This window comes from Pantherophis guttatus, chromosome 1, assembly GCF_059756535.1.
Source record: "Pantherophis guttatus breed Tessera chromosome 1, ASM5975653v1, whole genome shotgun sequence".
NCBI lineage: Eukaryota > Metazoa > Chordata > Lepidosauria > Squamata > Colubridae > Pantherophis > Pantherophis guttatus.
Genome location: NC_142063.1, coordinates 82,441,481 through 82,465,762, shown reverse-complemented (window position 1 = coordinate 82,465,762; position 24,282 = coordinate 82,441,481). Strand labels below are relative to the sequence as shown.

Genomic DNA, 24,282 nt, shown 5'->3' with positions numbered 1-24,282 from the left:
CTGGTACCGGTTCTCCAGAACCTGTCAGAACCTGCTGAATAGCACCCCTGTAGTAGAGGAATCTATTTGGTTATGGTTATTAAAAGTCACCCAACTTAATTGGCGTTCTTGATCTAGATTGAAAGGATTGATATTGATGCATAACGCTGAAAGAGCAGTAGCTTTTCACCCTTCCAAACCATATGAGACTTGTTTCCCATTGTGGTTGTCCATTGAAGGTAATTTCTACTACCATATTAATAGATGATGCATGAAAGTGTTTCCCTTCTAAAGAGTTCTTTACCATCTGGATGTTGTTCCCAGGGGAAATACCCCACAATCTTTTTCATGTGTTTGAATGTTTAGCCAAATCTGAGAAGTACACCAAAGCAATTGAAACAGGGATAGATTAATATTTTAATTTAGCATTGTTGTTAGATTAAGAGTGTCCCATAGTAGAACATCCTGATTTACACAACTCTGTAGCTTAAATTATTGATTTATAAAATACTGTGCCTCCTGTAGAGTATTTAATTTATGTTTCTTTAGTTTTTGGTCATTGTTCTATATCATATTGGTTTGCCAATATTCAGAGCCCTCAGATTTAGAAAATAGAATTTAAAAAATGAAATGCAACCAAATATACTACAAATAAGTAAGAAGAAATATTGAACAAAATTGAATCTTGGCCAGATTAAAATAAAAATGTTTTCCTATACTGTCGATACACCTTCTTTTTTCTATTAAAGTTGGCCTGTAATATTTCCAATGAATTTAGTCCCAAAGAATAACATATTTGTTTCAGGTTTTAATTTAATGATATTTCCATAAGGAAAAGCTAGAGATGATGGTTGGGGTTAGGGAAAATAATCTGAATACCAAGCAAATATCTGTGCAGCTTCATAATCAATTCAGATACAAATAGAAATATCTTCATCGCTTAACCAGGGCTTTGAAAAAGGTACACAGAAAATTGCATGTCAGAATGATAAATCTGTCAATTTGTAAAACTGCTTATTATTATGGGGTTGGTACTGACAACAAAATGAGAAAAAGCTTCTGGAAACGTTCAACCTTAGAGAACACCACACACCTGATCTTCTTCATTTCTACTTGCACAGAAGCTCATTCCATTTGCTCATGTTAATATTTTTCCCTGGGACATGTCTCAGAAGAAGAAACACTTACAACTTTTAAATTAAAAAAGGTATCATACTGTTTGCAGGAGTCTAATGGAAATAGAGCATTAAGCATTAAAACATATATTTTATATTTTAAGTTCTGTAGTATTATTAATATTATTTTTTAAAAATATTTATTTAATGGTGTCAAAACCCATATTATGAAATTCTATTCCTGAGAATTCCAATCATGATGAATTTTTGAAAAAAATGGATTCCCTTGGCCTACCTTAGAAACTCCTTAAATAATTAGCACTGTACTTATTAATGCCAAATTATGAAGCTGGTGGAATACATAAGCACATCAGCTCTATTTGAAAGGCATCCATGTTATTATGGAAGTATTCTTTCTTACCAAAACCTAAATGTTTGGATATTAGTGTTTAACTTTCATTCTTTACGTGAGTAAAATAATTAAGGAAGGAAATTAAAATGAAATTTTATGCATCCCTGTGTGTCTGTGTGTTTAAATAAAACCCGCAAAACGTGGTAACTCTAAAATCATACTTTTAATGTGCCTTTTTGGACTAACTATTTGTTTTGCTTTATTTGCAGAACAGGACTACAATTGTGAATCTTACTTAACATTTGAATATGTATGTATGTATGTATGTATGTATGTATGTATGTATGTATGTATGTGTGTGTATGTATGTATGTGTATATATATATATATATATATATATATATATATATATATATATATATATATATATATATATATATATATATATATATATATATATATATATATATGCATATTCTTTCTAGCCAGGTTTTACCTACGTAAACTAAGTTGTTTTGCAGCTCTGGTTGTGTGAAATCTCATTCACAAGCTTCAGGGCTTTTTTTCTGTTGGCAAACTGCAACTCTGTGTTGCTCTCTGGGAGACTCAGATAGCTATTTCTGCCTTATAAGGCTTCGTCAGTGAGCCACACCCACTTCTCAGATATTCCCCCTGTAAAGGTACAATGTGTCTTTTTCTTTTTCGTAGGCTTTTATGTGCATATTCTTTCTAGCCAGGTTTTACCTATGTAAACTAAGTTGTTTTGCAGCTCTGGTTGTGTGAAATCTCATTCACAAGCTTCAGGGCTTTTTTTCTGTTGACAAACTGCAACTCTGTGTTGCTCTCTGGGAGACTCAGATAGCTATTTCTGCCTTATAAGGCTTCGTCAGTGAGCCACACCCACTTCTCAGATATTCCCCCTGTAAAGGTACAATGTGTCTTTTTCTTTTTCGTAGGCTTTTATGTGCATATTCTTTCTAGCCAGGTTTTACCTACGTAAACTAAGTTGTTTTGCAGCTCTGGTTGTGTGAAATCTCATTCACAAGCTTCAGGGCTTTTTTTCTGTTGACAAACTGCAACTCTGTGTTGCTCTCTGGGAGACTCAGATAGCTATTTCTGCCTTATAAGGCTTCGTCAGTGAGCCACACCCACTTCTCAGATATTCCCCCTGTAAAGGTACAATGTGTCTTTTTCTTTTTCGTAGGCTTTTATGTGCATATTCTTTCTAGCCAGGTTTTACCTATGTAAACTAAGTTGTTTTGCAGCTCTGGTTGTGTGAAATCTCATTCACAAGCTTCAGGGCTTTTTTTCTGTTGACAAACTGCAACTCTGTGTTGCTCTCTGGGAGACTCAGATAGCTATTTCTGCCTTATAAGGCTTCGTCAGTGAGCCACACCCACTTCTCAGATATTCCCCCTGTAAAGGTACAATGTGTCTTTTTCTTTTTCGTAGGCTTTTATGTGCATATTCTTTCTAGCCAGGTTTTACCTACGTAAACTAAGTTGTTTTGCAGCTCTGGTTGTGTGAAATCTCATTCACAAGCTTCAGGGCTTTTTTTCTGTTGACAAACTGCAACTCTGTGTTGCTCTCTGGGAGACTCAGATAGCTATATATATATATTTGTTTTCTCAGGTTTTCGCGGGTGTTTGTATGTAGGTCTTTGGTTATTCGGGTCTTCTCCCACGTAAAATTGGAAGTGTCTTGGCGACGTTTTGACGAAGTCTCATTTGTAAATGAGTTGCAAATGCTCCTGGAAGCACAAAGCCGAGAACACCAGCCTGAAGATGACGAATGAGACTTCGTCGAAACGTCGCCAAGACACTTCCAATTTTACGTGGGAGAAGACCCGAATAACCAAAGACCTATATATATATATATAAAGATATAAAACTAAAAAGCATATATATATATATATATATATATATATATATATATATATATATATATATATATATATATATGCTTTTTAGTTTTATATCTTTTAAATGGAACATACCTGAAAAATCAAACCAGCTGACTTTCCCTTAATGTTGATAACTGGATCAGGATATAAAATCATGGCAACACTTAAACATGGATACATCACAGGTAGTGGCATTGATCAAGTGGGTATATGAGTTATCCTCTCCTGTTGAAATCAATGGGTTTGGCTGCCTCAGGCTATTTGGTTAACATCTTTAAGTGCTGGACCCAGGTTGCCTAGGCCCATATTTTGGTTATTTGTACAGTCCAGATTGCTTCTGTGTGGTTCACTCTTATGTACTGAATTCAGATTGATTGATTAATTTGATTCTTACATGGAGTCTTGCTGTGGGCTATGAAAAAGAGAATGGCTTTTGCAAAGTGTTAATGTCAAGCAGAGTCATAATCAAGCAAAGACTAGAGCTTCACTCAGATCCAGTGAAGTGAACTGAAGTGGAACAGCTACTCATTAGGCTGATCTCACTTCCTCAGATGCCTGGCTTCTGCTCTGATTAAAGCTAATTGTGCTGATTATAAATAACAACTTATTGTTAGTAACACAATTGTGCATCAATGAAACTGTGACTTTGGGAGATAATTTCTTTAATTCCCTTCTTTCTAGAAACATTGTTGGGATAACTTTACTTTTCTCTTTATCGGGTTTCATCTTACTGATGGTGGGAAGGCTGAATTAAAATAGAATTTGAAATATAGGCTTGCCAACGTATTTGCCAAATCCAAACTGCTGGATTTGAAGAAGTAGTTTCCTGACTTCATCCAAATTAGAATTAATCAAATAAAATGTCTCTGAGTGAACTTTACAACCAGAAGGTAGCATCTGATAAGAACATGGTGTAACATTACTATGGGCTGATTTGGGACATTTAAGTTCTACATTTCAAAGGAACTCCAAGGCCATCTATTTCTGTTGATAATAGCACTTTTTAACATAAATAATATTCTTTATTATGATCATATATTAATTTTCACACCAGGGTATTCTATTCTATTATTTCAAATTCTGTTCATCAGGGTATTTCAAATTATATTCAAAATCATCAATATATAGTTTTTGTTATTTGTCTCTTTCCCCTTCAGGTCATCAGGCAGTTTCAGTTTGCCTTCTATTGTAAAACTCATGATCCATCCTGGCAATCATATATTGTATGTACAATGAAGGTCCTTAGTGGCCTCTGAGCTTGGTTGTTTTCTTGCAGACATTCCATTACCCAACTAGGTAACATCATCAATGCTAGTAAGGAATAGAGTTTTCTCTCATTTTATATTTTAATAGCTTGCCTTGTCCGTGTTGATAACTAATTAGGCTAACAATCAAGAAGCAAACAATGCCCCAGTCAAGGAACTGCTAAACAATCTAACAACAAACAGCCCAAACAAATAACCATAAGATTACACCCAACAATACTGACAGGGCAAGCCATTAGAATATAAAATGAGAGCAAACCCTACTCCCTACTAGCACTGATGATGTTACTTAGTTGGGCAATGGAATGTCTGCAAGAAAGCAGACATTCCAAAACCACTAAGGACCGAAACCACTAAGGACCTTTCATTTCCACCCCGAGATATAAATATTATCTTCTATCAACATATGTACAAATAAAATATATTACCTGTTCCGCCTATAAATAAATTTTAAAAAAAATCTCTCTCCAAAAATAAAATAACATTTTGAACCAGAAAAGTGGATGCATCAAATGTGGACATTTAGTCCATCTATCCAAAGAAGCCCAATCTGACAAGACATTGTTTTCAAAGCATTTATGAAATAAAAGGGGGGGAAAAGAAACCGAGAGCATTAAAGTAAAATGCAAGGTGCTTGCTGAAATAACAAACCGTAATGATAGACAGGAGGAATATATAGGGTTCTTTCTTTAACTTCTATTCTTCAGATATTTTATGAAGAAATAAATACAGATGGACTCCCCCGTCTTTTTTCTCCTACTCATCCAATTATAAGCAATTTAAAAAAGAAAAATTTGCTTACATAACTTATTTTCAGCCTCAGCATGAGAGTTTGATTTTTGGGATACCTTCATTTTGTATAATGCTATTTTAGCATTATTTATTTGAACTTACTTCTGTCATGTTTATCAGAACTAGCCTTTGAACCCGTTTGCATGGATTGGGAGGTCTCTGGGATGTAGAGAAGCCATACTTGTTCCCTTTTCATTTTTACAACTCATTTTAGAAATTAAAAATAGAAGATATTAATTATTCCTAACTTCAGAAAGTTGTAGAACTTCCTTAGTTGGAATGCAGCATGCAGACAAAATTGTTTTCAATCCTCTTCCTATGGCAGAAGCTCAGATTCCTTGAAATAGGAAGCCCACTCTCTTTCCCTAGATAATTGGCTGCAGCATCAAATTATGGTTATTGTTTGAAATGCATTTTCCCTAGGACTATGTTGATAACCTTTTGATAACTTAAAACTGGGACATATGTCATGTATTCTGGCTTAATAACGAATAAGCCAAGGCAATATAGCATCTGAAAAAATTTGTTGTGTTTTTATAAGATGTGACACACTCAGGATCATAGGGATAGGACGGGATGGGTGGGTAAATGTGGATGATGGATATCAGCAGCGTTCCAACATTGTAGTGGAACTCACAGCAGGATGGTACAACATTGTATTCATCAGTCTGATGAAAGCAATGACTTCCTGTGAGCACTGCTGTAAGTTCCCTCAATTTATTCTCATAATTTAGTTTGCAGTCTTTTAATAGAATGGAATAGAATAGAATTCTTTATTCACCAAGTGAATAAAGGACATACAAGCAATTTGTCTCTGGTGCATAAACTCTCAGTGTACATACAAAAAACAAAGTAATAAGTCATAGATCATAAATCGTAAGATACAATCATAAATCACAAGATAGAATCATAAATCACAAGATACAAAGAAAATTTGGTAATCATACCAATAGGAGAAAGTAGTAGGAAAGATGAGAGCTGAGAAAGATGAGAAGATGGCAAGGATAATAACACAATACAGCCTACTATATGGATTAATATCTTTATCCATAAAACAGTGCTATGGGAGTTAGGTGTTTAGCAAAGTAATGGCATTGGGAAAGAAACTATCTTTGTGTCTAGTTGTTTAGGCATGCAATGCCCTATAACGGTGTCTTGAGGAAAGAGGTTGAAAGATTTTTTGTCCAGAATGTGAGATGGGGGGTGGGGTCTGTAAATATTTTCTAATAACCCTTGTTGTTCTCTATGAACCTGGAATGGGCTCTGAGACTAAGTCCAAATCAGAAGTATAATTGGAGAAGTTGTCTCAGGCTTGATCCTAACTTAGTTCTCTTGAACTAAGAAAATGAACATTTGAAGAACAGTTGCAGCAACTGGGTATGACTAATCTAGAGAAAAGAAGGACTAGGGGTGACATGATAGCAATATTTCAGCATTTGAAGGGCTGCTACAAAGAAGAGTGGATCAACTTGTTTTCAAAAGCACCAGAAGGCAAGACAAGAAACAATTGATGGAAACTAATCAAGGAGAGAAGTAACCTGGAATTGAGATACTTCCTAACAGTAAGGACAATTAACTAGTGGAAATGCTTGATTTTAGCAGGTATGGCTGCTTCATCACTGGAGGCTTTTAAGAAGGGACTGGACAGTCATTTGTCTGAAATGATAAAAGGTCTCCTGCTTGAGCTAGAAGACCTTCAAGATCCCTTTCAGCTCTATTCTGGTTGATTGAACATAAAGGTGGGAAGGGGAGAGACACATTCAGATCTGCAAGATTCCGTTATTGTAACTTTACAATAACTTTAATTCATTAACAATTATAACTTTGGTTTTCTAGTCTGGACTACTCTGAAGGACTGACAGAATTCACTTTGGTTTGTCTACATACTTTTCTAAAATAGAACATCCACTAATAAACACAATACTGGAGATGAATTTTGAGTAATACAAAATGTAGAGGAAAGACTAATTGTTATGCTTTAGATATGATACACCTACTAATAAAACCCAAAACTATGTTTGTCTTTTGGCAACTCTTTAATGACTGATTCATATCTAGCTTGTAACCAATTACTGCCCCAAAGCTATCATCACAAGTATTATTGTCCAAATAATACTTTTGTACAATAAAGTCCAAAAACTTTACATTTAACTCTATTAAATTTTATCTTATGATTATTATTTGGTTATATTTTGGATATTTACTCCATCAGTAGAAATACCAAGCTAGGTCTTGGCCTGCTTTCTGTGATCAACAAAATAAGTTATTCCATCGAAATATATAATCTAGCAATTTTATAAGCATGGCCTCAACTCTATCATCCAAATGCCTAATAAGAGCATAAAAAATCAGCCACAGATCATTCTTAGCACTCCATTCAACATCACTTTGTTATTTGATAATTCCCATAGCTGGGATAGCTAATTTACTGTTGCTGTCAGGCCTGGAAGCCATCTTTTGCATTGGGCCTTCAGGCCTGCCACATTTGCTACTGTGGGAAACTGGGAGTGGGGATTGTATGGAGCATGGGTGATATATAGTCATAATAACATTCCTTTCTCAGACAGCCAAGGACATCTTGCCCTGCACCTGGAGGGCTGGAACTGGGAGGCAACTCCAGTTGGGACAGTGATTTGATTGGGCCATGTGACTTGGACAGTGACTTGTGGGCACTGGGCAGGGACTTGAACTTTCCTTTGGGTGGGGAAAACCTGGAAGTTTTCAAATTTGGGTTTTCCCAGATGTGTCAATATGACATCTCTAATAAAATGAAACTTTAAGGAACATCAAGCCTGACAGTAGCATGACTTGTCTAAAAAAAAAAAAAAGAGTCAGACAGATATAACTCAGAACAAGGTAACAAAGTCATCAGTCATGGTATATTCCTGCAGAATTTCATTTTGTTCCCAGGATTTGACTGCACAGGAGGTAGTCCAGTAAGATTTCATTTCATGTACAAACATTCATCATTATAATCTTGCTATTGTCATGTTGTCCCCCCTTTAGAATGTGTTAAAATGCCAGACATAACTGATAAAGTTGTTTCAACATGGGAAGAATTCCTGGAAAGAAATCGATAATAATTATACAGAAAACTTCCATGTCTCAAGAATTGTCTGCTGATTTAATATGATTTCTTTTCGGACATGTCAAGTGGCGAATGAAAAATCAGTAAATTGTGATCTCCAAACAGAAATTACAATCTTTCAATTGTCAAATGATTAAGATTGTCAAATGATTAAAAAAATAAAGACAATGTTGTTAAATGTTTATTCCTTATTTTACATTCATCTATATACTATTAAAACTCTCATGATCATAACCTTTAACTGAGTGAAACACTGTGCATCATAGGACAATTTTTGAACCAAGACACTTCAAATGGACTATCTTACAGAAGATCCAAAATCTATGGCCCATCTTTCCTCATAGAATGAAATTTGGAAAAGTTATGGCTGTTTTGATGCTCCTGCTGCTCCTGCAGTCACATATGTTCCATGACAGTTTCCTAGTCAGAGCAATCATTGCTCCCTCCGCTCCCCTCACCCAGTAGCAGCCACTTAACTGCCTGCTGGGAAAGGAAAGGAAGGGAAGGAGATTTCTAATGCTCCCTGCCAGATTTTCACAAGGAAACTCAGTAGAGAAGCCATCAGGAAGTCAGAAGGCACTTTTGAACCTCCTGATCTTTTGCCCACCCATGGTCATTTTATTTCTCTGTTTAGGTAAAAAAAAATAATATCTGAAACGATGACCTAATAGGGCATAGATTGCCTAGTTAGAAATAAAATGATACAACTGGGCAAGCATATGAGACTAATATATTGAAACTATTGCTTGCTTGATGGGTTCTTTTTTTGGAGAGGGGAGTGGTAGTATGTTGCACAGTTTGAATCGAAAAGTGAAGGGTTGCTTTGTTAAGTGTCCAATCATACTTGAATGGTTTCTATTACATCTTTGCAAAGCTAAAATCAATAGCAGTAAATGACAAACACTTAACATATACTTTTAAAATGGGCTACCAATTTGGAAATAAATCTTTTTCTTCATGGTAGAGATTTTGAGATTAGAAATCTCATATTGTTTCGTTCATAAGTAAAATACCTGATTTTAGAAGGAACTCTAGTGTAACCACACAGCAAAAATCACTCAAATATTTTTGTTGACCCAAGGAACCTGAAGGCCTTTTGGTCAGTGGTGGGATTCAGCCAGTTCGCACCACTCCGGGAGAACCGGTTGTTAACTTTCTGAGCAGTTTGGCAAACTGATTGTTGGAAGAAATCATTAGGGCAGAGAACTGGTTGTTAAATTACTTGAATCCCACCACTGCTTTTGGTCCAGGAGATTGAAAATCACAGTCACTCCTTGCTGAAGTTTACAAAGCTCAGCATTTTTGGCAAAAGTGTGAGCTGTTATCTAGGTTACTGTGGCCATAAGTTATTTCCATATAATGACTTTTTAAAAGATCTACATGCACACACATGCACACACACACACAAATATATAGAAGAATTACCCATCTCAGACATTTAAGCTCCTCCTGGTTCTTGATCAGATGGAATGTGCACAAATATATTTTCTATATTATAAGGTAAATAGCCCACATATTTTACCTCTTAATATTTTAGTTTCATCATATATTCTCTTCTTGCACAGAAGTATATAGAATTTTGGTTTATGACCATAAATAAATAAGTTAATTTAAAGCCCTTATTTGCTATTACTTACTGATTATAGCTCATTACTAACCTAAAATAAGTTAGAGTAAGGGAAAATTGGAATACATAGTTGAAGTTTCATTGTTTATTGCTACTTTATGCCCCATCAAAGCTCCAAACTAAGATATAGTGATGTAAAGCAAGAGTATTTGGGAGAGAAAAAAAAAACCGTCCAAAAATAGCTTTACAAATGACTACTTTTCACTAGCCTGCCTTTGGTTTGTTTAAAAATGTGTGGTTAAAATAAGAACATGTGGTGATATATGAATACCTGCCAAAGGCATTCCTGTTCTTTAAAATTAGAAAAAATTCCTATCAAATTTTCAAGGACAGTTACTCTTGAATCATCTTCCACACTTGAAAATATGACAGAAGCTTGAAAAATACAGAAGTTATTTTTGTTTATTCATATTCCCTTCAAGAGAAATAATGAACTTTTTCAGACTCTTTGCCAACAAATGAACATCATTTTGTCAATTGATTGGTAATTGGTTGTTTTAGTGTTTGTAAACTCATGCATGTGCTATCAGTGATAGTGCCTAACCATCTTACGCTTAGTTAAGGTCTTCCTCAAAGGACCACAGTGGCTCACATGTTTAGGATGCTGGGATGGAGTTTAGCAAGCCTGTGTTTGAGACCCAAGAGCTGCTGTGGAGTGAGGTTGAGCTCGCGTCCTTCACTCCAGCTCCTGCCAGGGAAATGAAAGGAGCCTCCAACTGGGAGTCCACCAGACAACAATGATGTCACTGGCTAATCCTTTCAAGCTGGAAATGCTTTAATTTCATTATTAGCAGTTTCAGTGAGAAATCTGGTTTTATTTCATCTGGGTATATAAGATTTGTTCTTCTTGTGTTGAGTAGATGACAGAAACTGATGATTTTATGGTCGCTTGCGATTGGGCTCAGAATTGTTAATGCATTTTTTTAATGATTTCAAGATTCAGCTAATCCTCCTTTTTTTTTAATTATTTGTAATTTTCCCCCTTACTTTCTGTCAAAAAGATTGCCATTTGCTGGGTAAGTTTTTCTTCAATCTGTTTAGAAAGAAAAAAAAGTATATGTTTAAACTTTTGTAGAATTCTAAAAAAAAAAAAAAAAACTCAGAGAAAAGGTAACTGTAGTGTTGATTTCAGAAGTTTTAAATTGATAAAGGGTACAGTTGGATTTCAATTAAAGAAGGATTTAGAAGTTCATTAAAAGGATTCTTTCCAGTGGGAAAAAATATCTTGTTTATATTTAAACTGATAAGTTGACTGGGAAGGTTAGACACTAGAGGGCACCAGATGGTTTCCTTAAAAGAAATGTTAGCAATTTGGGTATAGGAGGTTGACTTCGTGAATTATTTTATTCTGTAATGGAACCAAATGTGTTCCTCTTGTTCAATGTGTTATTGAAGAGAAACAAACTTCACTGAATAAACCTGAAACATATTTTAAGAAGGATTTAAAAATAACAACCCACAAGAAAGAAATGGGAATAATGGATCTACAAATGGAATTTAATGATAATTTAAAAACACAAAAGGGATTTATTGGAGTTAATATATTGAGATTGCAAAAAGACTTTGACCAAAATGAAAAAAATTTTGAGAGAAGAGATAAAGAAAGTATGTAAAAGCAGAACTTGTTTTGTGGGACTTAAAGGTCACTGGGAGAAAGAAGAAGAAAAAAATACAAAACTGGCTTATTTGATCATGATTAAAATAATGGGCTCTTATCTCTAGTGAAGTCTTTTTTTTTTTTTACTGGGATTGGATAATTATTATTCATGATGATGTTTAATTGGGGTATTGGATATAATTTGTAATACTTATATTGTAATACTTATATTGATTTTTATATAAAAATGAGCTGCTACATTATAATTGTTATCTATAGATGTTGACATACATCTGATAACGTTTAATGGAAATTTTTAATTGGGACTGGTGATGAATTTGATGAGAAGGAATAGGAGGAATATCTTTAAATGGAAATGGAGATACCTAAACTGTTATTTATAGTAACTCTTGCTGGATTTTTGATGATTAATAACAAGAGGTGAAGAATTAAGAGATGGTTTTATAGAAGATGGGATGAAGTATGGAATGAATAAACATTTTGTTGTATTCGAAGAAACAGTGATAAGTTATTATGCTATTATTATAATACTTGCAGGAATTCTGTAAGCATCTTGCTGAACAATATTTTTGTCTTTGTGATGGTGGTAGTGGAGGAGCGCTTTCATTTTGTCATTGAAATGAGATTAGAGCCAAATTATTAATTGTAGGAGATATGCTATGTGTTATCATCTATGATTACAACTATACATATCTTTAATTATTCTCCATGATTTTTCTTAACATTACCACCTTTGTACAGAAGCCCCTCAAATTCTAATTTCTATTGTCCCCATAGACCTTAACCTTCAATTAAGCTCAGGGCTTTTGTAGTCTAAATTCTATTCCAACTATGTATCTCAAGCTGTAAATGTGTCATGATCTAATCTAGTTTTGTGGAAGTCTAATTATACTATTTCTGAATGTAACATGTTTCTTTTTCTGTAGTTCCTTTTTCACAGGCTGCTTCTATATTCAGAAAAAAAAATTCATCACCACTGTAAACCTAGCACAAATAGGATGTTGTTTTTCCTACAAAAGTGCAACACAAATTAAATGTTGGTTCAATACATGACTTAATATAGTGTTACCAAAGTTGTCCCATATGGCCAATACCTTTCCATAATATTTATTTTGAAATCAGATCTTTTCAGCCCAAATTTCCTTCATTGATATTGCTTTCCTGTTTTATTACTTTGAGTTCAACTTGCAGAAAGATAATAGCCTATTCTTTGTGCTTGGAATAGCCTCTTTTAATTGTTCCTTGCCATGATTTCATGTTCATAGTTTTATCTATTTTCCTTCTCATTATTTCTTCTTTTATAGCTAAGTAGTGCAATTTTAATATGAAAATGAAAATAAGGAGAATAACTGTAATTAAAACCTCAACCCCCCCCAAGAAAAAGGAACAAAAAATGATATTAAGGAACAATTAAATAAAACTATTCAAAGGGCAATTAATTATCTATTTATACTGCCCTGCTCAACAAGAAGCAATAATGAAAAGGAGTAGAATGTAAGAATTCTGCAATTTTAAATAGTCTCTATCCTTATTTAATGGAAATGGCAACAAGCATATAGCTGGATAGTGTCACTAAATACAGGGAGAACAGGAGTTTCTTCAGTATGCTAGTAGATGAAAAGGCTACTTTTAAAATACTGAACACTTGTTGCAGATCTGTTATGCTTTCTTTAATGTGTAACTGTGATTTATTTAATTTATTCAATTGGTATTACCTCTCATATTTCACATATGTGACTCAGTGGGGTTCAGAACAATTAAGAATAACATAAAGAGTACAAAATAGAAATAAAACAACAAACATAGAAGCATGTTAAAAGATTATTATTAAAAATTCAGTTCAACATAATCACAATGAACAGGGAAGTACGAGTAATACTTCATATTCAGTTTAGCTATTGAAAGCCTCACCCTCCTAGCTGTCAAAACAACCAGTATAATCTTGAACTGCATCAATGTTTATATTACAGAGAAAGTTCTTCTGTCTATGGCACTGGTCAGATTCCATATGGAATCATCCTGTTCTGGTTACTATAGTGACAAGAATGTTGACAAATTGGAAATAATCACCTCTAAATTTGCCAGCATAATGCCAGCCAAATGCTGGCATTATGCTGGAATGTAAAAAGAATTTACATTCTTTTTTTTTTCTTTTTGAACAAGAATGCAAATGATCAGCTGTCTGCAAGGAATATAAATCCTTCCATTCCCCACCATCCAGTCAAAGCTAAAGAAACTTCTTGGATGAGAAGCGAAATGTCTTCAAAGAAAAACTAGAAAGTCCAGTTGCCTCTTGAAAAAAAAAAGCGAAGATATGTTCTGGTATGTCAGGAATCCAATAATCAGAAGCAGCAAAGTTAATTCACCCGAGATGGGCAGGTCAATTTCCATTTTTTCACAGTCTGATGCAACACTCAAAACCCAACAGGGCAAATTTCAGAAAGAACACCCTACACATATCTTCTGAACCCAACCAGTTCTTGGATTGGCACTCTCATTAATGACCTAATCATGGATAAGGGAAGTTTTATGACTTCAGACCTGGGAGCAAGAACTTCACAGTGTTCTCAACCCTTCCTGGAAGGGGAAGCTGGGCACTCTGAAGCAGTCCACCAGAAATCAGTGCCAATACCCAGCCCTCACCTTCTTACATGCTACCATGCATACACACATTCAAATACCAAAGTACAAGAGCTGTCCCCTGCCCCTGCCACCAGCAGGAGGAGGATTTCTCTCATTCATCCACCACAAATTCTAAAAAATATTGGGTTGTCATTTACCCAGTTCTGCTTTCTCTGCTCTGTAAGAAGTCTCTTTCAAAAATATATTTGTTGTTGTCTGGCTGAAATATAATTGATCTTCTCCAAAGAATTTATCAGCCCGTCTGTAAATCTTATTCTTGAAAAACTGAAGGAGTTCAGTTGTTTTTGTGTTTCCTCACATCACAGCTTATGGGAGGCTTTTTTTTTTTTGTTCCTTATTTTTAATTGAACTTCAATATCATATTGTCTTGAACTGAGTTGGTTTCCCATCAAATCTTAATATGAATCTTGGCCTCTTAAACTCTCCAGTTCAAATCAAGTCATATCTGATTTTTACAAGCCTAACTTTGGATCAACTTTATACAATATTGTAGTTTTCCCCAAGCTGATGTCTTCTTGATGCATTGAATTACAACTCTCACAATCCTCAGTAAGAATTGCCATGACAGGGCCGTGTTGTAGAGCTATTCACCTGGAAATGACAGCTTGAGAAAGGAGAATGTAATAACACTAACTACTGCATAATTATATGGCTTGTTTGAAGAACACTAGTAATCAGGATAAGAATAACTGAGAATAAAGCTCCTAGGCTGCTAAATATAGGATTCAAGGATTCAAGGGAAACATATGTAGGCAAATAGTTAAAAATCCTCATCTTAAAAGTAATAAAATGTTGCATTTTTAAATATAAGTTTGGTTTCTGGAATTAATGCTCTGTGTGGGAGGGGGATAAGTGATGTGTGTGAGAGAAAAACAGATAGTTGGGAATCCATGCCACACAAAAAATAATCTTTGTGAGTAGCAGTTACAGCACAGAATGTATTTAAAAAAAAACTTCAAAACATAAAGATATATGCTCATAAGAGGCATTTCATGTGAAGTATTGCACTTTCAGTCAGAGTGCCAAGGTTGGATGCATTCCAGTCATTTTGGAGTGAAGCCTGGCTAAATAGACTTTTTTAAAAGATCTGTGTTTATATATTAAAAATGTTAAAAGGAGCATGAATGGCAAGTAAAGAAGTAGCACAATGGAAGGTTTGCTTAGCAATACGCTATGAATGAAATAAACTTCAGTAACCACATAATTCACTTATATTCCTTGGAACTATAAATATCTTGGATATCATTTTCTCCCATTTTATGATAATGGGCAGCAGAATAACTTGCTAACCCATTCAAATGGCATAGAAGGGTGCATTCATCACTCTAAAATGTCGCTCATTCCAAGACACTTTCAGCATTTCTTTCCCCTGTTAAAGTTGCTCTGCCTTTGCAGTGCTTTACTCGTTTATGTTTGTTTGTCAGCAGCTGCACATTACTGGCAGTTGTAAAATATAAAGAAATTTGTCAAATGAAAGATTTTTTTTCCCCCATCATGACACAAAGGCACTTGGGCAGCGCAATTTAGTAAACTATATAAGCTAATACATTGCATGATATATTGGAATTTAATCTGCAGCAGATGGTTCATTTGGCTTTTTTCCCCCCACTGTGAGGAGATCATTCGTAGCAATTTTTATGCACTGCCTGCTATTGTAAAAGGATTGATGTGAGTACTGACAATCTGACAATTCACAAAGCTGAGTTACATTCACCTACCTATTGTGGACAGTTTGAGGAAAAAACTAAAATAGAAGACCACACAAAAGCACTTATGGAAATGCAGTAAGGTTTGAGTATCTACAAGTACAGATTGTCCTCGACATACAACCAATTGTTTAACCGCTGTTGGGAGTTACGTTGGCCTCAGAAATGTAAAACACTTCCAGCTATTGCAAAATGTTGCACTCCCTTGCCCCATGGTCACATGATTACAATCTCAGTACTTGGTAAACTGTTTACATTTAACAACTGGTTGCCAAGCACCTCATAATCCTATGATTGCATTTGCCATCTTCTTTGCTGGCTTTCCCAGTAAGTCAATGGGGAAGACAGCAGGAAAGATTGCAAGCTGTTTGTGCCTGTTTAGAAGATTCCCTCTCATCTCATCTCTGAGCTGGCTGAAAGAGTTGCCTACTGAGGGGAACTGAATTCCTTTGGCATGGTGGAAAAATTGAGCTCATATCTCACTGATCCCAGTTCTGTACTTGCAGCCTGCTGGAGCAGTTCCCTTCCACACATAAAGGGGAGCCCAACTCCTCTAGCAGGATGCAGAAATAGGAGCTCAGATTCCAAACTACAATGAAAGGAAATATAAAACCCTACCTCAAATGTCAGACAGTGGGCCAGAAACATTTTATAATATATCCTGAGGTCAGTGCAGACAAGTGGAGGGTTAGATTAATGATTAACTTCACAGCTAGCAAGTAAGTCTGTTTGTACCTAATGGTGTTTGTAATCTAATTTTATCTGTCCACCATTGAAACTATTGATAAGGTCCCATTATATGTTATTATAAATTACAACTGTATATAGGCATTTAACAGTAACAGAATTGGAAGGGACCTTGGAGGTCATCTAGTCCAACCCCCTGCTCATGCAGGAGATCTGTACTAGGGATTCGAACTGCTGAACTGCCGACCTTTCTGATCGACAAGCTCAGTATCTTAGCCACTGAGCCACCTAGTCAGGCTTACTGGGTTTATCCATTACTAAACCTTAATCAATAGGTTTGTTTGTTTGTTTCTCTATGGCTGTCCAATTATGTCTCTATTTACAATTTCTAAGCTTTTCTATCAACTTCCTTGTCTTCCACTTTTCCTTTTATGGGTAGACTTGTCTTGTCCAGACCTTTATTCATTACTGGGGCATAGCAAGGACTACTTCAACCTGTCTCTTAACTATGAAATGTGGAGAAAGCCTTTCTCTCAACTCAAATCCTAGCCATCCTCGATCTACCCCAGAATTGGTTGCCTTAATTATTGGTTGTAGTTTTCTAGGCTTTTTATCCAGTTATCTGTTGCCTTTGGCATGACCTGCTGATGGGGCTTCAGCTTCTTGTCTTTTCTTTGTCTTTTGTAACCACAATACCTTTAAAATATAAAACACCTGCATGAGCTTCCGTGAAAAAGAATGATTTCCTACAATGGCTTCCTTAGATATCTGAAATCCTTTTTATTTCTCCGTGGCATCTAAAAAAATAAGTTGCATTGTTAACTTTATAAAATACCTGAGAGGATCAGTGTATGCTTCTGCACATCTCTATTATAATTATTTCTTCCTTTCTCAATCTCAGGCAAATTGGAAAAAAGCTATACATGCAGAGACTTTAAGGGGATTCTCCTATTCACTTCAGTGCTAATCTGTGTATTTCTCAGTATTCCACAATTCTAAATCAGTTTGGATTCCTATCTTTTATTGGTTGTCATTTCTCTGACAACTCAACCATTTTATGAAATTCTTATAGAGGCAAAAAGTTATGTTTTTGACAATGTGTTTTACATCTCAAGCTCTTCATATACTGTACAAAATGTCAAAATATGTATTTTAATAGTTGTAGTGAGTGTTGGACCTTTAAGTGTTTCAGCAGCAAATTTGACAAGCTGAAAGTTTATTAAAGGAAGTTGGTGTATGACCAAAAAGTTAATTGAAGCTATTCTGTAGGTACTTTCTTCCAGTGACAGTGTGCATACCAGTTTCCACTGAATATCCTTTTTTTTTTTTTTTGCATGAAAAAAACATGAAAAGGAGCTCAACTAGGTGCTGAAATTCTGGAGAAACACTGCTGGAAATCAGTGGTACAGCTTAAAATGATTATGGGTGCAACCCGTTGCGCTCATGTAACACCTCTCCTGCGCGAGCTGCACTGGCTCCCAGTGGTCTTCTGGGTGCGATTCAAGGTGTTGGTTACCACCTTTAAAGCGCTCCATGGCTCAGGACCTGGGTACCTATGAGACCGCCTTCTGCCAGCGATAGCCTCCCACCGACCAGTTCGCTCCCACAGAGGGGGACTCCTCAGGGTGCCGTCGGTCAAATTATGTCAGCTGGCGACACCCAGGGGGAGAGCCTTCTCTATGGGAGCCCCTGCCCTTTGGAACGATCTGCCCCCGGAAATACGCACAATCTCTGACCTCCAAGTTTTTTGCTGTGCCCTCAAGACCCTGCTCTTCGGACAGGCAGGGCTATCTTTGTAATGGAGTTTTAAATTTGGAGTTTTTAAATTTTTGGGTTTTTAACGAATTTCGGCCACAAATGTAAGAATTTTAATAATTTTTAAATTTAATTATGATGTTTGTATTGTGTTTTTACTTGGCTGTGCACCGCCCTGAGTCCTTCGGGAGAGGGGCGGTATAGAAATAAAATTATCTTATCTTATCTTATCTTATCTTATCTTATCTTATCTTATCTTATCTTATCTTATCTAAAATGCCCTATGAGATGACACACATTCATTGATGTTGGATGGAGATGATAGATAGATAGATAGATAGATAGATAGATAGATAGATAGATAGATAGATAATATAATATATATACACAGAGAGAAAGATATGAGAAAGAGAAATGTAGTATGCTTCATAAAGGAGAACATATACCAACAATTTCCAATTGATATGTCAATAAGTTGAATATATCAAGATATACGGTTTCTCTTCTTTAATTGCTTAATAGGTAAGGAGGAAATTTCTTTTGACTTTCTTGTGGTGATAAACAAGGGGTTTGAAGTTGAAAAGACAGGAAAAGCAACATTTGCCCCCCTCTTGAGGTAACAGCACTTTCTTTAAGCAAACTTAAAGAACAGAGAACTCTACTTTTGGCTAAATGTAGAGTAAAACACATAAAGTAACTAAGGAAAAAAAAACCCAGGTGATTTTTTTTCCCCTGTTTACTTTAAAAGCTTTCTTTCATGATCAGCAGTCTTCAGAACGGGGGTTTCCAACCTTGGCAACTTTATGACTTCTGGACTTCAATTCCCAGAATTCCTCAGCCAGCACATGCTGGCTGAGGAATTCTGGGAGTTGAAGTCTTCAAGTTGTAAAGTTGCCAAGGTTGGAGACCCCTGCTTTAGAACAATATAAGTTATAAAGTTACAAACTACAGTGCATATTGTGGAAAAAGAACCTTTTAGAGATGAAGCAGAGATTTGTTATGTTAGATGATAAAGAGGTAGAAACAATAACCTTATTGATTAGTTCATATGAGACAAGGATTACAGGGCTTAAACATTCTAGTAGACAATATGCTGCAGATGATAAATTAGTACTGAAAGTAAATAAAAATGCTGGAAAGCACCATTTGCAGTATCTATTTTGCAGAAATGATAATTTTATAACACTGAGCAAGATTAGTCTGCTGCAGTCTTAGAGTAGCATTTATTTCGAAAGCATTCCTTTTAAACTGCAGCTGGAATGTATGTTTCAAATTTACATTATCTATTATTTTAAGATGCTATGACTTATTGCATGGAATCCTACAATTATGTCCCCAAACAATGTCCTTTAATAAGGATAATAATTTTTAGAAATACCTCCACAAATGGTCCAGAATTATTCATCCCTGCTTTGTTGTAAATCTGTGTTTTGGTTTAGAGACTGCAAAGTTTATTATGGGATCATCTGAAACAAAAAAAAAAAGTACTAGTCTTTTTATTACTAACATTTTTCTTTTACATTTTACAGAGAAGCTGGAAAAAAAATGGCTTTCCAGGAGTAGGGGAGAATTCCTGTATTGTATTTTCAATGTTTATCTGGAAGCCGCACTAATATTAATATTACTAATGATGTTTCAAATACACAAGCAATTGTCAAACACTAGTCTGTAGTACACTGTACATGCATGTATAGTCTTCATTGATGCAAAAATAAAAATAATCCAACCTAGCTAGAAATTTAAATTTAAAAAACAGAAAGCTTCAGTGGTTTTAATTTATAATTTCATGACTTTAATTCAGTTAAATCTGGATTTAAAACTGTGTGTATCAATAAAATGAGAAATAAAAAAGGTGAAGCTATATACAAGTTCCCATATTTCACTCCCTCCACTCATGAGAATAATATATAGAGGGACTTCCATAGTAGTTTGTGTATCTTTGACCTCTACTTGAACCCTCCAAAAGTGGTCTATGACCATACTAATCTGAAAACATCCTATCTTGTCTGATTTCAGAAGTTAATGGTCAGTCCTGATTAGTACTTGGTTAGGAGATTGCCTGGGATTACCAAATTGCAGTAAACTTTAGAGCCACTTTAGCGTAGCGATTAAAATACTGGTCTGGAAACCAGGAAAGCGAATTGTAGTCCTGCCTTAGGCATTGAAATATCAGCTGTGTGACTTTGGACCACCCACACTCTCTCAGCCCAACTCACCTCACAGGGTGGTGGTTCTGGGGGAAAATAGGAGGAAGAAGGAGTATTGGTATGTTTGCTAGCTTGGATTGAATGTCAAAAAGGTGGGATGAAAACAATTTACACCCCAAGCCAGTCTTATTAAGTTTCTTAGAAACACTTGCTTCAGAGATTTTTGGAGGGGTCAAAAAGAAATTGTGCATTTTGTTTATTTTCTGTATTAAAGAGATCTATCAGAGCAAAATCTACTTTTAGATTCCTGTCACAGACTTTTCTGTTTGGTTTGAAAGCTGAGGCAGAAATATTCATAAAGACCCGTTGTTGTAACCCTGTTCTTTAATCTCACAAAACGATTTCTAAATTGCAACAGATCCTTATAGAAAGGAGATTCCTTCTTAGCAGCTTACCTTTATAATAAAACCAATTAAATAGTAAAAACAACCTATTTATTATGGCTTTACTGGTTACAGTTCACTTCATGAGGTACACAAGATATTAGCCTAAAATGGCAAATGAATATAGAATATAGAAGGATATAGGGAAATTAACTGCAGATGAATCAAGCATTCTAAGATACTTGTAGAAACGTAAGGCAGCATGAATCATTATTATCTTTAAATGTTTGTTCTCTGCTTCACCTACAACCAGAGAACTGGATACATGTGCTTTTAATTACATCATATTACTAATTAGATTTAATTATCAATTGTCAGAAAAAAATCAAATGTGGTATAAAAATAAAAGATAGTACAAATTAATATTCATTTCAGTTTTCATCTACATTATTATCCATGGCATATAAAGGTAGTTAAAAATTATCTACTAAGATTTTAAAGCATACTTTTTAACAATTAGTGTCTTCTCTCAGTTCGGTGACAATATCTGCTAAGCCCACAATATCTTCCACAAGCCCACAATTTTTTTTAAAAAAGGAAAGAAAATAAATATTCAACTTTCTTAACTTTTTCTGTATTTTTCAGTCAGGAGTGGCTATACATATTCTAGACTGGTATCTACACATATTGAGAACAGGATGAGGAATATAAGGTAAGCCTAAACTTGAAATAACCAGTTCACTGTGCATCACAGGATTTCGACTTAGACTTAGAATAACTTTATTGTCACTTCGAATGTACACTAATTGGCATACAGTAAAAAGACATTTCATTGCCTACAGCTCTCATAGGGTTATCACCTCTAATATACACTACAAAAACATGACAAAACAAATAAACAAAAAAACATATACCCACATATATTATATGACATAAAAAAACAACACAGTCCAGTTTGGATGTATCCATGTACATGGCGAGAAAAATGAATCTTGCAAGTTTACCAGTTGGATGCATAGGGAACAAAACTGTTACAGAATCTGGTAGTCTTGCTGGAAATACTTTGAAATCTCATCCCAGAGGGGAACAACAGAAACAGACCGTAAAGTGGGTGTGTGGGATCTCTAACAATGCTTTGAGCTCTAAGCACATAGCATTTATAAGCAGTATCCTGAATAACAGGAAGCCAGTTTCCTATAATCTTCTTGGCTGTCCTTACCACTCTCTGTATGGACTTTCTATCTGAGGCTCTGCTGCCACCAGACCAAACGGTGATGTAGTTTGTTAAAATGCTTTCAACTGTGCCTCTGTCAAATGTGGCCAAGACAGGAGAAAGATGTGCTCTCCTCATCCGATGCAGGAAATGCAAGCAGTGGTTTGCATGCTTCAGTAAGGATGACATGTGAAGAGACAATTCAGATTGTTAGTTATCTGCATCCCCAGATACTTCATACTGTTGACCACCTCTACAGCTGCATCCTTGATACCGAGTGGAGTATGAGTCTATGCCAGCTCTTTCTAAAATCTACAATGATCTCCTTTGTTTTATTAACATTTAGAAACAGGTTACTTTTATTGCACCAGTCTATGAGATCCTTTTACAAAAAAAATGAAGGCTGTTTTCCAAAGGAATTTATGGATGGTCTGAGTTCCCTGTCATTCATAGGCATACAAATAATCTCTAGGACAGGTGGTGCTTCTTTCCATTTCTGGTTAATTTTCCTTTAATGTGCAGGGATCACGTGCCTCAGCAATCCATCAGTTCAAAACTCATGATTGGATTACTGTAATGCTACCTCTGATTGGTTTGCAGTACAGCTATCTGAGCGAAGGCATTCAGTATAAATGCTCCAGTTATGGAATTTCCTATTTAGATTCAGCTGGCATTTAACTAGACAAACTTTCAGTCAAATATATTGACTCAGGCAAACAGTTAAACTGGGTGCCACTATACATTCTAATTTGGTTCATTTGTGATGTTCTGTCTAATAGTTATAATTGTATTTTAGTAAAATGATTTTGAAACTATCAATCATAAGTACTATATTTTAGAGGTGTTAGCGGCTCATTTGTTTAAACCATTTTTAAGTTACTGTAAACTGTTATTTTAGACAGACAGACAGACAGATCAATCAGTTTCTGAATTAGATCATACAATATTCAGACACAATATTCATGTTGGAAGCCCAAAAGCAGAACATGAGATAATAGCTATCTGTCGTGATCATTTCCACCAATGTTACATAGGAATAAATAAATCTAATGAGGTCCAGAGTATACTGATGAACTCAGAATGAAAATGAAAGAGAAAACATATTCCAGTCACTGCTTCATTGTTGTTGATATTTGTGTGTGTGTGTGTGTGTGTGTGTGTGTGTGTTCTATACAAATCTGCAAAGCTGACAACAGTTCATTGGACAATTTGTACTCTTGGGAATGAAAAAGAAAGCAGGGCATGTTTTTCAAGGTTTCAGGAATACATTCCTTACATCAGGTGACAGGTGGCTGACCAGTTACCAGTTTACCTGGATCAGCAGTATACTGTACATGATTTCAATTTTATTTATTTATTTATTTATTTATTTATTTATTTATTTATTTATTTTATTTTATTTTTTAAATTTTTATACCGCCCCCTCTCCCGAAGGACTCGGGGCGGTGAACAGCCAAAGTTAAAAAGACACAATACAAACATTAAAATACTTTAAAACGAAATTAAATTTATCTTTGGCTTCCCCAATTTAAAACCCCTTACCCATAAAATTCTCCAATTAAAAGACTTTTAACCCATCCTGGCTTGCTGAAATAAAAAAGTCTTCAGAGCCCGGCGGAAGGTCCGGAGATCTGGGATCAGTTGTATCCCTGGGGGTAGCTCATTCCAAAGGGCGGGTGCCCCCACAGAGAAGGCTCTTCCCCGGGGGGTCACCAGCCGACATTGCCTGACCAACGGCACCCTGAGGAGGCCCTCTCTGTGGGAGCGTATTGGCCGGTGGGAGATTATCGGAAGCAGAGGTGGTCTCGTAAATAACCGGGCCCTAAGCCATGGAGCGCTTTGAAGATGAGAACCAATACCTTGAAGTGCACCCGGAAGACCACTGGAAGCCAATGCAGTTCGCGCAGGAGAGGTGTCACGTGGGAGCGCCATGTCGCCCCCATAAGTACCTGCGCGGCCGCATTCTGCACCAGTTGGAGTCTCCGAGTGCTCCTCAAGGGGAGCCCCAT

General features: G+C 35.7%; 1 long non-coding RNA gene across 1 annotated transcript; it reads right to left on the bottom strand.

The window, feature by feature from the left end:
- Positions 1-10,505: 10,505 nt before the first annotated feature.
- On the bottom strand, positions 10,506-13,697 carry LOC117666087 (uncharacterized). Its single transcript, XR_004591605.2, has 2 exons — positions 13,651-13,697; positions 10,506-11,154 (listed from the first exon to the last, which is right to left on the bottom strand). It is a non-coding gene; the product is annotated as an uncharacterized LOC117666087 (long non-coding RNA).
- Positions 13,698-24,282: the final 10,585 nt, after the last annotated feature.